Consider the following 11,524-nt stretch of genomic DNA (forward strand, 5'->3'; position numbering starts at 1 on the left):
TGTGTGCATGCTAAGCCTTTAATCTCTATTACTCTATGCTTTTAATTTTCAATTGACTTACACTAATAGCTTCTAAAGGGTTATCCTTAATACTAGATTTGACAATTGATGGAAGATTTATGTGTCACAATAATACAGTATCTATCACCTAGTGAGATTCTTACTGATACTGTTGTGAACAACTTCCATTATATGGGAAAAATTTCCACTTGGCATGGTTTTTTTTTAAAACAATTTAAGTAAGAATTATTGAATTAAAATGTCTAACTACAAATTCTGAGATGAGAAAAACTTTTACCTACTTTGACTTTTGCTTGTGTAATTACACAGTTTCATAATGCTAGATTGGTGTTAAAATTATATCAGATAATTAATGTGACTGTTGATTAGTTTCCCGTTTGAAATTTTGGCAACTGAACAAGCGAAGATTAGTCCATTTAAGCTGTTAGTAACTTTAAAATATAATATTGGCAGTTATTCAGGCTTTTAGGATTTCACTGAATGAAACTCTAAAGAAACAGCTGTAAAAGACTTGGTTTGTCTGATTGGTCTTTATAATTTGGATTTAATTCACAGCTGTATCCAAACAGGGCTCCCTGCTCCTCAACAGCTTGCCAGGTGCTGCTTCCTCTGTCTGTACACTTCAAACTTGAGATAGCTCCATTGTTCTGAACCAGAGTTACATTTCTTTTGTGCCCTTTCATCGCCCTTTATTTACTATTTTCTTGTTACTCTGGTTTCTGGAAAGAAATTGGATGAAAATAGTTTTGAAAACCTAATCTATATACAAACAAGTATTTCAGTGTTTGAATGGTACAATGAATACTTTAGCCATGAACTACCTCAGAGGTCATTAAAGGGCTCAACATTGTTTTTGAGGTTAATCCCATCGCAGTCCAGAGTATCTTGATTGCTAAATCAGTGGGAGTAGAAGGGTAGAGCTCTTGCTCTACCAGTAAAGGCTTATTTTCTTATGTTGGAATTGTTTCTTTTTCCAGCTAAAAATTCTGTTTGCATAAAGAGTTTATTTAATTTTATAAATCTGTTTTAATGTGGAATAATGCTTGGCAATATATACAGCCACAAAATTCTCAAATGTTCTTTATTTTCTTGAGCATTGATACTTTTGCCCCCAGCCTCATGCATATGCATTCTTGTGGTTTAAGACCATGTGGTAAGAAACTAATATTTCCCACAAATAACATATTCTTCTTCAGTTTGTAGGCAGTGTTCAGGGAATGAAGCATTTTTTCAGTTCTTTTTATTCTCATCAGTGTATATCTGGCCTGATGTTTTATTTATAGCACCTTGTCCAGATGCTGCCCTGCATCTGTCGTCATGTGGGCACTGTCAAGACACTTACCACCCTGCTGTCTGGCCCCTGGCACAGTCTGAACTCTTCTGTCAGGTAGCGGTTCTCATCTCACAGTCAAGACACTGACATAACGGGAAGATTAAGGCACGAGCCTAATTCCCTAAGTCCTATACTGACTGCATGTGTTTGAGACACCATGACTTCTTCCTCCTCACAAGAAAATTTCATGTGGAAAATAGATGGATTAGATGTTTTATGTTTTACGTGACACCAAGACAAAGTAACTTGAGTAAAACTACATAGCAAATCAAACCAAGAAGCAGAATTAGATTTCAGGTCTTTCCGCATCCAGTTGTGTGCTTGCCCACCTGCCTCTCGGTTGTATACCCCAACCACAGCACTTCATTGCTGAAGAGCTTCTGATCATGGCTGATGCTTTGCATTTCAGTTGTCAGCTTACCTGTCAAAGGATTCTGAACATCAGGGTTGAAGTGCTGGGAAGAGGAAAATGCCACGCAGTTCCACCTAGAGAAGTTTTGCAATTTACGGCAGAGAGAGAGAAGGTAAAAAAAGTCAGGTCAAATAAGTGCAAATTACGAGAAACTAGAAATAAATCGTGAATGTATGTGGATGTACATGAAAATACATTCTTACTGAAACAAATTTGTGTCAGATGTTGTAGACTTGTAAGATTTGTTATCTTCCTTCTTGGTCTACAAAGGAGAAAACAACAGGTCAAAGCAGTTAATGTAATTCATTTGATGGCAGACTGATGGTGGTATCTTGGTGAAAAGCTAAATCTGTGGGTAAATAATTGTTTTCTAGTCCGGCTTCAAGTTGTAACACGCTTTACTGTTGCTTTTTGCCGTTTACGAAAGGCTGCCTCCTGGTACTTTATTAAAGCACTACCTCTAATTTGTTTTCAGCTGTTATTTCTGCTGTACTGTGCAGTTTTTGTATTAAGGCATAGCAAACAGTGTCAAAATAATGGATGCTTTGCTTCTACCTTGGCTTTCCAAACTTTGTGTTACAATTTTGTCAGCTTTATGACATTTCGTTTGTTCTTATCCCCTCCTCTGTTCTCTTGGCGTGTTTTTCAGAATGTGTTTTCCAGCACCTCCTTATTATCCTTTTTTGATATTTAATGCGCTGTTGTTGGGAATTGAGGAAGTGTTTCATCCAAAATCACTGCACAACTTCCTTCCCACGCTGCTGCCAGAAGTGCTGCAGACTAGCTACTTAATTTGCACTGGCAAAATTTCAAAGGGTAGGTCAGCTGGCCAGGTTATCCCCCTGCGGGGCTTCTGTATGTCTTCCTTTTGAATGCCATTTTTCTTCTGTCTGTTCTGCTTTTTCCCCTTACTTGTCCGTTGGGAGGAAAATTACTCCAGCTAAGCCGAATGGTGTGAATCCTTGCTTTAAGGTGGAACTCTCACAATTTAGCATGTATCACTAGAATAGTTTCAAGGTAGTTCAGACTATTTATGTAGGGTTTTTTAACATGTTGTCAGAGGAGAGTAAATCTGGCAGAAAAGGAGCATTACAAAGTTGGGTCAGAAAAGCACAGGAGAAAGTGTCAATGTTTGGCTGCAGGAGTGGGGAACCAGACCACAATGCCAGAAAGGTATGTGAAATACATTCACAGAAGGATAATGAAAATGAAAATTCAGCAGCTGAGATCTGTTCTGATTATGTGGTAAGTACAGCGGGTGTTATGAATTGCTGAGCTCCACTGCTGATGTAATTTAGTTGATATAATATGAGCACAGCTTCAGGGTACTCAAGTTTGGTCAAATTTAATTGTGTTTGTTTAAATTGCCAACAAGCTGAGGGTGTGTGAGTGCATCTAAAGGCACGCAGGTCATCTGCTTCCGCATAGGGAGAGCAGTTGTAATGATTCCCAGTATTGGTGAGTTTTATTGAATTCCAAACTACCGTAAAAGTAATTTTAAAAAAATTGTGCTGAGAAAACTCCTTTGAGAAACAAATTGCATAATGAAGTTGTGTTTCTGGATTCCCCTTATTAATATGTTTGATATATGTTTGATAAAGATCAGTTCTGAGCAGTGTTTTCCTCTTTCAAGGATACAGCCATACAAAGTGCACTTCACCATTGCTTTCTTGTACTGGGAGTGGGTTATTGGGTCATCAGGGGACGTGTGAATGCCCCAAATTCTTCAGGGTTAGACTCTGAAAACTCAGTGAACCGGACAGTACAAATTCCAAAATAATAAATGACCCTGATTGTTGAATTTGCATGTTTCTTTAAATCTTAAAAACAGAAGCAATGTTGTCCTGTGAAGGCTGAAGCTATTAACTAGGTGATACACATTTAGGTTTTGATATCCCTTCTCATTACTGCAGTCTGAGGGAGGGGAGAAGACCCTGGGCCAGCAGTGAGTTTATCTGAGGGACATCAAACACAAACGGTGATGCCAAGAGTATTAGAGAAGCATTATGGAAGATTTGGCATGAACTTGGAGTATTGATCTCGTGAGATCCTGCATTCCCTGGCTTCATAGTAACATCATTATTTTCAGTCCTGAAACAAAGGGAATTTCTCTTCACGTAAGTTGGACTCAACCTTTAGCTGATTACTCAGCTGGACTATTAGTAAAGGCAGGGGAAAGAACTAGACCTTCAGTCCTTACAAAATTTGAAGAAACAAACATGAGAATCCCACTTATAATGTTGCACTTTTTAATGAGATATACTCTTCCCATATTTTCCATTTCATAAAAAAAAAAAAAAAAAACCAAACAAAAATCTACAGGCTGCATCTTGGTTTTTTGTAACTTGCAACTGTTGGACAGTTGCTTTGCTTTATTGCTTAGCTGTATTCCTGCAAGAAAAGTTGTAGAATTTCTTTACAAACAGACTATTGAATTTAAGGTCTTTCTTTCTAGACTTAGTCATATCTCGTTTATTTTAGTCTTCAAGAAAAACAAAAACTCAGTATTTTTTTCCAAAATGGAAAAGGTGAAATATTTATTCAGAAATTCAGTATTTGGGTCAAGTCAGTTTTGTTAAACCCCTAACTGCTGCTGATTTTGTGTAATAGAGCAGGAGAACCCTTAAATATTTTTTTTCTACATGCAAACTTGGTGAATTCCTTTTTCCAGTATCTTTATGTGGCAGTGTGGAGAGCTGGCTCAGAGAGCTGGCTTGTTTCCTCCTCTTTACAGGTGGCAAATCTGACCTCCAGCAGCATCACTCTCCTGTGCCTAGCTGCTTGGGACAGGCAGCCCTTGGCTCCCTGGCTGTGGCAGCAGCATTTCTTGCTGACCTCAGTGATGGATTTAGTTTTGTCTTGAGTGGGTTTAAATCAGGTTGACGTGCTGTGAAGCTGAAATCAAACATATGAATTCTTTGCTGGGCAGAAGCTCATCCAAAGAATGCGTGTGGTTTAGTTTGTGTTTTCCCACTGTACTTACACCCCAGGAAGCGGGCTCTTAAATATAAGAACCTGGTTCTGCTCATCATCTTATTTTAAAAGTCTCTTATTTTTTTTTGTTTTTCCCACATTCTCTTTCTGGAGAAAAGAGGAAAATCTTCCTCTGTGGTGAGGATGACTTTTTTTCGGTACTATACATGAAGGGAGTGAATTTTGTCTGAACTTGTTGCAGAAAGACTGTACCATCTATTACTGATCCTTAGGTTCCTCCATCAATGAATGATTACCTGTATGAAGAAGAAAAAGGGGATGAAAGCACCAAATCCAGTTGCTCAGCCTGATAGGAAAGGACTTGGTGAAATGGAATTGTCAGTAATTCCCCACTTAGGACAGTCACAAGAAAGCTGAAATAGGCATTTTGGGGTACAATGAAGAAAAGCTTATCTAGGCTTATTAAATGTAGATTATAGCCTGTCAATTTAAATAGCAATGTTGTAATTACTTTGTTTAGTTCTATTTTGAATTCCTTTTGTTAGTACTCAGGCTGCAATTAACATACTAGAGCAGCCATTGTTTTTTCTTGCATTCCTTTACTCTCTCACTGGTCCATGTGAGATTGGGGGAACTGTACCACGTATTTGCATCTCTTTGAAAAGAAGTTATTTGAGCTAATTTAGATTTTGGTTTATGTTTGTAATTTATCCAAATGGGATACTTCCCATATCTGTGCGCACATTAGTAATGCCAAGAAAAATGTAAACAGACGCTGCTTATGATCATCGGTATGGTGAACACAAAAAAGTGTGGATAAATTCAGCTTTTAAGCAGGTGTGCACCGTTTCATTATAATTAGGTGGTGACTCATGCAAATGTCACCAAGACAAGAGATGTGAATGAGCTTTTCAGGACTACTTAATGTGTTTACTTTGTGTCAGATTTCTAAAGACACTTGGTTATACCTGCCCAGACAAAGGGTGCCCAGGCTGCACGCAGACCTTGACTTGTGAAATTCTGCGCGAGTCCGCTGGTGTATTTTCGTAACGGCTATCTTTTTATTTTGAGCTTTTGTTCATGAGCTTTTTATTTTTTACTAGGTAGGTGTGTTCATTATGCAGTAAATCACTGTGTAGTCTACAGAGAATAAGATACTCTGTATGATCCTAAAGTAAACAACAAATGCATTTACTTTTAAAACCTTTTATTTATAACTAGTAACTTTGACAGAGAGTCTTCAACCAGTCCTTGTTGTTCATTGTTTCAAAAGAGGCGCTGAGGGATAGGTACGGTTTCAGAGAATATGTTTGGTTTAGCAAGGTTGATGGCAGAGTTGGGAAATGATCCTCCTTTGGTAGATCTGGAAAATCTGCATTTTCTTCAGTCAGGAGTCTATCTTTTCATTGACCTGGCTCTGTTACCTGTAGAGTTGTACCTACACAAACATCCAGCTAACACTGGAAAGGTGTCACAGTGTACTAAGTAGGTCTGATGTTTGGGAGCTGTGTTTTGCCCTGGCATATTCATCAGTGACAAAGTAGTTGCATTTATTTGCTGAAATGGTTGCAGACCTTCAACAGCAATTCCACATTATTTTACTTGTTTTGAATTGAAACGACCCTTTGGAAGGGCATTTCTATTGATGTTTTTGGAACAAGACACATTATTGGCCCTTAATAGCAAATAGAAGTTTAAATTGGCTACTGGAAAGTCTTTTGCTTGAAAATCGCTTGAGTTTTCACTTCCGTTTCTTTTGATATATTTGTTCCTCCTTGGTTACTTTTGAAAGAGAATGGATTGTAAGGAAGGAGTAAGGATTACACTTTAAGTGTATTTTAACAACACATCTATTTTATGTATGAAAGTTCTGTTAACGTCAGGAAAGATAGATTATTAAATTGTCTAGACGCTCTGCTCTTAGAGAGTTCAAATTTTAAGTACTTGTCTCCTTCTCCAGCTCCCAGATAATGGAAATAAAATGAAGTATCAACTTATTTTTAGTTACTGGATTTAAGAATGGGACTTCAGCTGTAATAGGAACTACAGCTAGCTGTGTCGTAGCCAGCCTGGACTAATAGATTTGAGAAGAAAGCATTGCCAGCTGGAATGTGCGTGAGTGTTATCTCCGTGTGTGTTGTAACAGATGTTGAGCAGAGACTACTTGTCAAAGGTACCTTGTAGTAACTTTTAAAGATGCTTGTTTGTTTCAGTACATTTTTCTTACATCACTAATTCTTTCCATAAAGTCAACCACAAACTGCATTACTGGGGACTCCAGATGAAACTTGTGGTGAATAGGAAATAGATTAAACACAGGTTTTCCCTTTTCTCTGGTTGCCAGCAGTGATGTCAGTAGTTTTAATGATCCTTACCTCAGCTCGCTGCAGTCCTAGTACTGTCTATTAAAACATTTACCTTCTGCACTGTTTTTATGTGTTGTTAAGGAAATGCTGATGGCTGTTGATAAGAAACAATGAGGTATCCAGCCGAATTCCAAGTAAGGTACTTCCACCTTGAAACATACTGTGATAACTCACTGAGGAGAGAGGAGATTCAGATTGTATTGTCAAAAATTTAAGAAATGTTCTTTTAAGTCCAGCAAAGAGCATTTATATGCTAAAATTGAGAATGGGGCTTTTGGCTGTAAGTTACACACAAACAAGAATTCCCTGGATCCAAGGCCTTGTAGATTGACTGTATTTCCAGTGACCTTGGAGAGGTGTGAGCTTTGCTCTCAAAATGGCAGTTTCTTAGGCATCTTTGTGCGTTCAGAGAGAACAGGCACCGCTATCTTGTAACAGTAGCACGGGTTGTCATTCTCAGTTACGCCATTTTTGTTTTGTGGAAAGAGATTTGTCAGAGGAATTGGGGATGTGAAAATTGCAATCAATAATTTCAGACAGTCTGTAGCAAAGAGTCTAAATTTTTTTTCCTTCGCCAAATTACAAGAAAACAAAAGCTACTGATATATTTTTATCAAAGGGCGACAGATAGATTTCGATGTTGTACTGCTGAAGATCCTGACGGGTTATTACAAGCTTGAAAGTGCTCCATGCTCCTGCGTCCTGTCATACCTGCAGCTGAAGTTTGTATGAAATTCAGCGTCTACCAGTTCGTGTCCTACGTGGTCCTGGCTCTTCATCCCAAGTCTCAAACTCTCGGATGTTTCAGCCTGCTGTGTTCTTTCACTCTTTTTACACATGTGCAGGACTGTAATGTGTGAGTGTCTGGGTTTCTGTAACTGTGGGTTTCCTCAGTATTGTTTCCTTAGTGAATTCCTCTAGGAAGTGTTTTGTTTTTCAAATAGACTTCTTACTCTCTTTCTTCCTTTGCTCTTCTGACTTCTGAATCCAGGAATGAATGCCCGCTAGTGGTTGCAATGACTTCTTGGCGACACTGGTTGAATTGGTGAGGAATTGGATTGGACAGGCCATTTTGTTCAATACATGGTGTATTCGAGTTTAGATGCCCTGAATACTAGTGAAGAGGTGTAATACTTGGTCCTGGTACTGCAAAGTATTATTTGTGTACTTAAAATCTCTTAGCAGAATAAGGTCTGGCGACGTAGAGAAGCTGTTACTTGCTTTCCTCCCACTTGCCCTGTACGTGCAGGGCAGGTCGGGCTGTGGGGCCCTGCTGCTGGGCACCCAACTGTTCCTCTGGTCCTGCTGGACAGGAGCTGGGTGTGAAACACCCACCTCAGATATGCAGCATGCAAATCATGCACGCTTTGCTCCTCTGTTTAAATGAAGCCATTTCTCCTTTGTCGCTCATCTTTATTAATAAAGTATGGCATTAATGACTAATTTTAGGTCCAACGTAGTTGAAAGCTGCAAAGCTATGTGAAGCTGTGTGTAGATATTTGGGTAGGAACATTCCAGTAGATCGCAATGTGAGTGCAGAAGAAAGTTGAAAGTAAATAAGAGATCTGTGAGATAATTCTCCGGGGAGTTTTCACAGCATACCACACATCATTTGCAGGGATAGGCTTTCCTTTCACTTGAAGGACCACACAAAGTAAATTCTGTTTCTTGGGCAATTAAAGAATATAGGACAGGAGGTCTTTTCAGTTTGTTTTATTTCAACGTGTCTATGGGAAGCCTTTATTTGTACTGAGGAAAATGCACTGTTTACCTATCTTTTCAGGAGCATAGTTAATATAGAATGTAGAAATAGACACACTTTTATGTAAAATCTAAGTCTTGCTTCATCAGATTTTAGGTGAAACTCCTGAAATGTAAATGATGGTAGTCCTCTAACCCCAGTTAAAACAAAAATAGTATTCATTTCACTGCTGCGTTTTTCAGTCCCAGTGGGTATGGCTTCATGCAACTGTAGCGCGAAGAGAGAAGGACGGGGCTGTGGTCTGGGGTGGCTCGGGGATCGCCTGCTTGTGCGGCCGCCCCGCGGGCAGTGGGGCTGACACCGGCGGCTGGTGGGAGGCACGGGCTGTGCGTGCGGCCAGCCGTTGCAGCAGGGCCTTGGGTGCAGCGGGGAGGCACCCCGTGGCACCCCGTGGCACCCCGGTGTGCGACCTCAACCCTGCCTCCTCCAGCAGGGACGTGGGGCGCCGGGGCATCTGCCGTGGGATTGCCGGCAGGACACAGGGCAGATCGGCACCAAGAGCACCCGCTGTGCACTGCGTCGCTTGTGATCAGAGCCCTTGTACTGGTGACCCCCCTGTGTAAAACCAACTGAAAAGCAGAGCTGAGAGGACCTGGTGACAGAGGCAGTTGCACTGTGTGCTAGATGAGGGAGGCTGGAGCCAAGAGATGAGGAGGACTGGTGGGACAGGGTCAAAGGCAGCTTCTGACATTCATTCCCCAGTAAACCTGTGCTGTGCATTATTAGGGTTGCAGGACCTTATTATTCACCCAGTCCTCTCTCAGAGAGAGAGAAGCAGAATGTAGATAAATTTATGGACTTCAGAAGGATTTTCTGGATACAGTTCTTTTTTCTAACTTGTGTGTCAATAGGGAATGGTAATGCTGCACCCCTAATGCTCCATTCCTTGGCCACCCTTCTCATGCAAGCCATGCCATTTGCAGGTGGCCAGGAAGCCCTACAAAGAGGCCTGATACCAAATGAATCTTTCTTATAATGGGTAGAAATGCCAACAGCAGGCTAATGGTTTGAGCTTTTCTTTCTCTTGTCACAGAAGCTTGTCAGAGTTAATCAGTATGGACACTTAAATTGTTTCTGCTTAGGTGAATCTCTTGCAAGTTTTAAATGTATTTCTGACTGCTTTGAATTTTATTTCCAACATCTGTTTTAAATGCTTTTGAGATTCAGATGTTTGAGTACAGTTCAACTGTGTATGCTATAATTTTTCAAGGTGCTAACATTTTCAGTTTGGATGATAACTCTTTTTTTTTTTAAAAAAAAAAAAAGGAGGGGGAGGGAAATAATTAAAGAAAAGCTTTTAAAGTGCCCACGATGCTAATTTTCTTTCTCTTTCAATTTCAGAATGATGACCTATACAACCTCAGCAAATCCTTCTTTTAACTCATGGGTATCAAGACTATAAATGTTTCATGCTATCACAACTAGGACCTCACCTTCTCCTCCTCCTCCTCCTCTTCCTCTGTAAATGGGTACGATGCATCCAGTTCAGTTTGTTTACTTTACACAAACCTCAGGAGTTAGTTGACTGAGCTGCACATCCTGTGTTGTGCCAAGCAGAAGCACTGTGACACCTGGACAATGAGTCTCTCTTACTTCATCCTCTACCATAAGGACTTAGCTGGCCACAATGAACTGATGTGCCCACCACTATGTCATGGTGAGAATGGGTGTTTTACTAGCACATTTACACAACTTCATTTGCTGCTGAAAACCTGTATGACAAATCATCATTGTAAATTATTACATACAAAACTTAATGTTGGTTGAAGAGTATTAAATATTTAACATAGGTTTTGATTTATACATGTACTTTTTTAATTAAATTGTAACTTTTCCTACAGCACATCTTTTTTGATGTGGAACTGAGGTATACTATATTCTGTTGTAAACAGAGTGGGAAACCTGCTTAAAACAAGGCTTCTAAGAATAGAGTAGGGTACTATTCTTGTTTTAAGATTGTAATTCAGAAAATAATATAATATGAGTCATTGGTCCCTGGGCCTTGATTGTACAGTCATATTTACTGATACTATCAGTTGTAAGATAACCCTGATGTTGAGTTGAGTTCTTTCCAAAAGAAAAATAATTTTGTACTCCTTGTAAAATAATAGTCTGTATTAACTACAATGAAGACAAACATTATTGTACATGGTATTTACAAGTGTCAACTTAAATTCATCAATTGCACAGGAACTGAGAAAAAAAATCAGAAAAAAGAAATCAAAAGTCTTCCATTGTATATATTGTAAAGAAAAACAACCAACAGAAAACCACAAAACAAAACAAAAACAAAAAAGGGTGAACTTTTCAAATTGACTCTTTCCCTGGAATGAAAATGTGGGTGTTTGTAAATTCTGGAAATCTCTTTCTATATGTAATAAACTAGATACTGTTTTATCTGCTGTAGTGTTTTTTTGGGGTTGTTTGTTTTCTTGGTAAGCTGTCTCAAATTTTCCCACCAGGTTTCTTTGATGTTTCCATTGTGTGTAATTGAGAATGGCTGTGGATCACCATAGCATAAGAATAAAGTCAAGTGTAATTAGGCGTAGTAAGGAATATGCTTCCTTGAATTATTTCACTAAAGCTCTTGTTTCAGTTTTCTGGAGAATCTTCAGGATACAGCCCTCCTTCCACTTAAGTCGGTGGAAGAGTTTGCAGCAAGTGAAATCACTGGAAGCCATAGCAAGACTTCAGCA

The 11,524-nt window shown here is 39.3% G+C and overlaps 1 protein-coding gene across 2 annotated transcripts in view; it reads left to right on the forward strand.

Annotated features, from left to right (window-relative positions):
• Positions 1 to 11,225, forward strand: part of IRS1 (insulin receptor substrate 1) — a 56,715-nt gene extending 45,490 nt beyond the window's left edge. For both annotated transcript variants that reach the window (XR_011048652.1, XM_068406484.1), the window contains one exon: positions 10,170 to 11,225. The gene's annotated coding sequence lies outside the window, so the exon portion shown is untranslated. The remainder of the gene's footprint in view (positions 1 to 10,169) is intronic.
• Positions 11,226 to 11,524: the final 299 nt, after the last annotated feature.

Source organism: Nyctibius grandis, chromosome 8 (genome assembly GCF_013368605.1).
Source record: "Nyctibius grandis isolate bNycGra1 chromosome 8, bNycGra1.pri, whole genome shotgun sequence".
Lineage (NCBI taxonomy): Eukaryota > Metazoa > Chordata > Aves > Nyctibiiformes > Nyctibiidae > Nyctibius > Nyctibius grandis.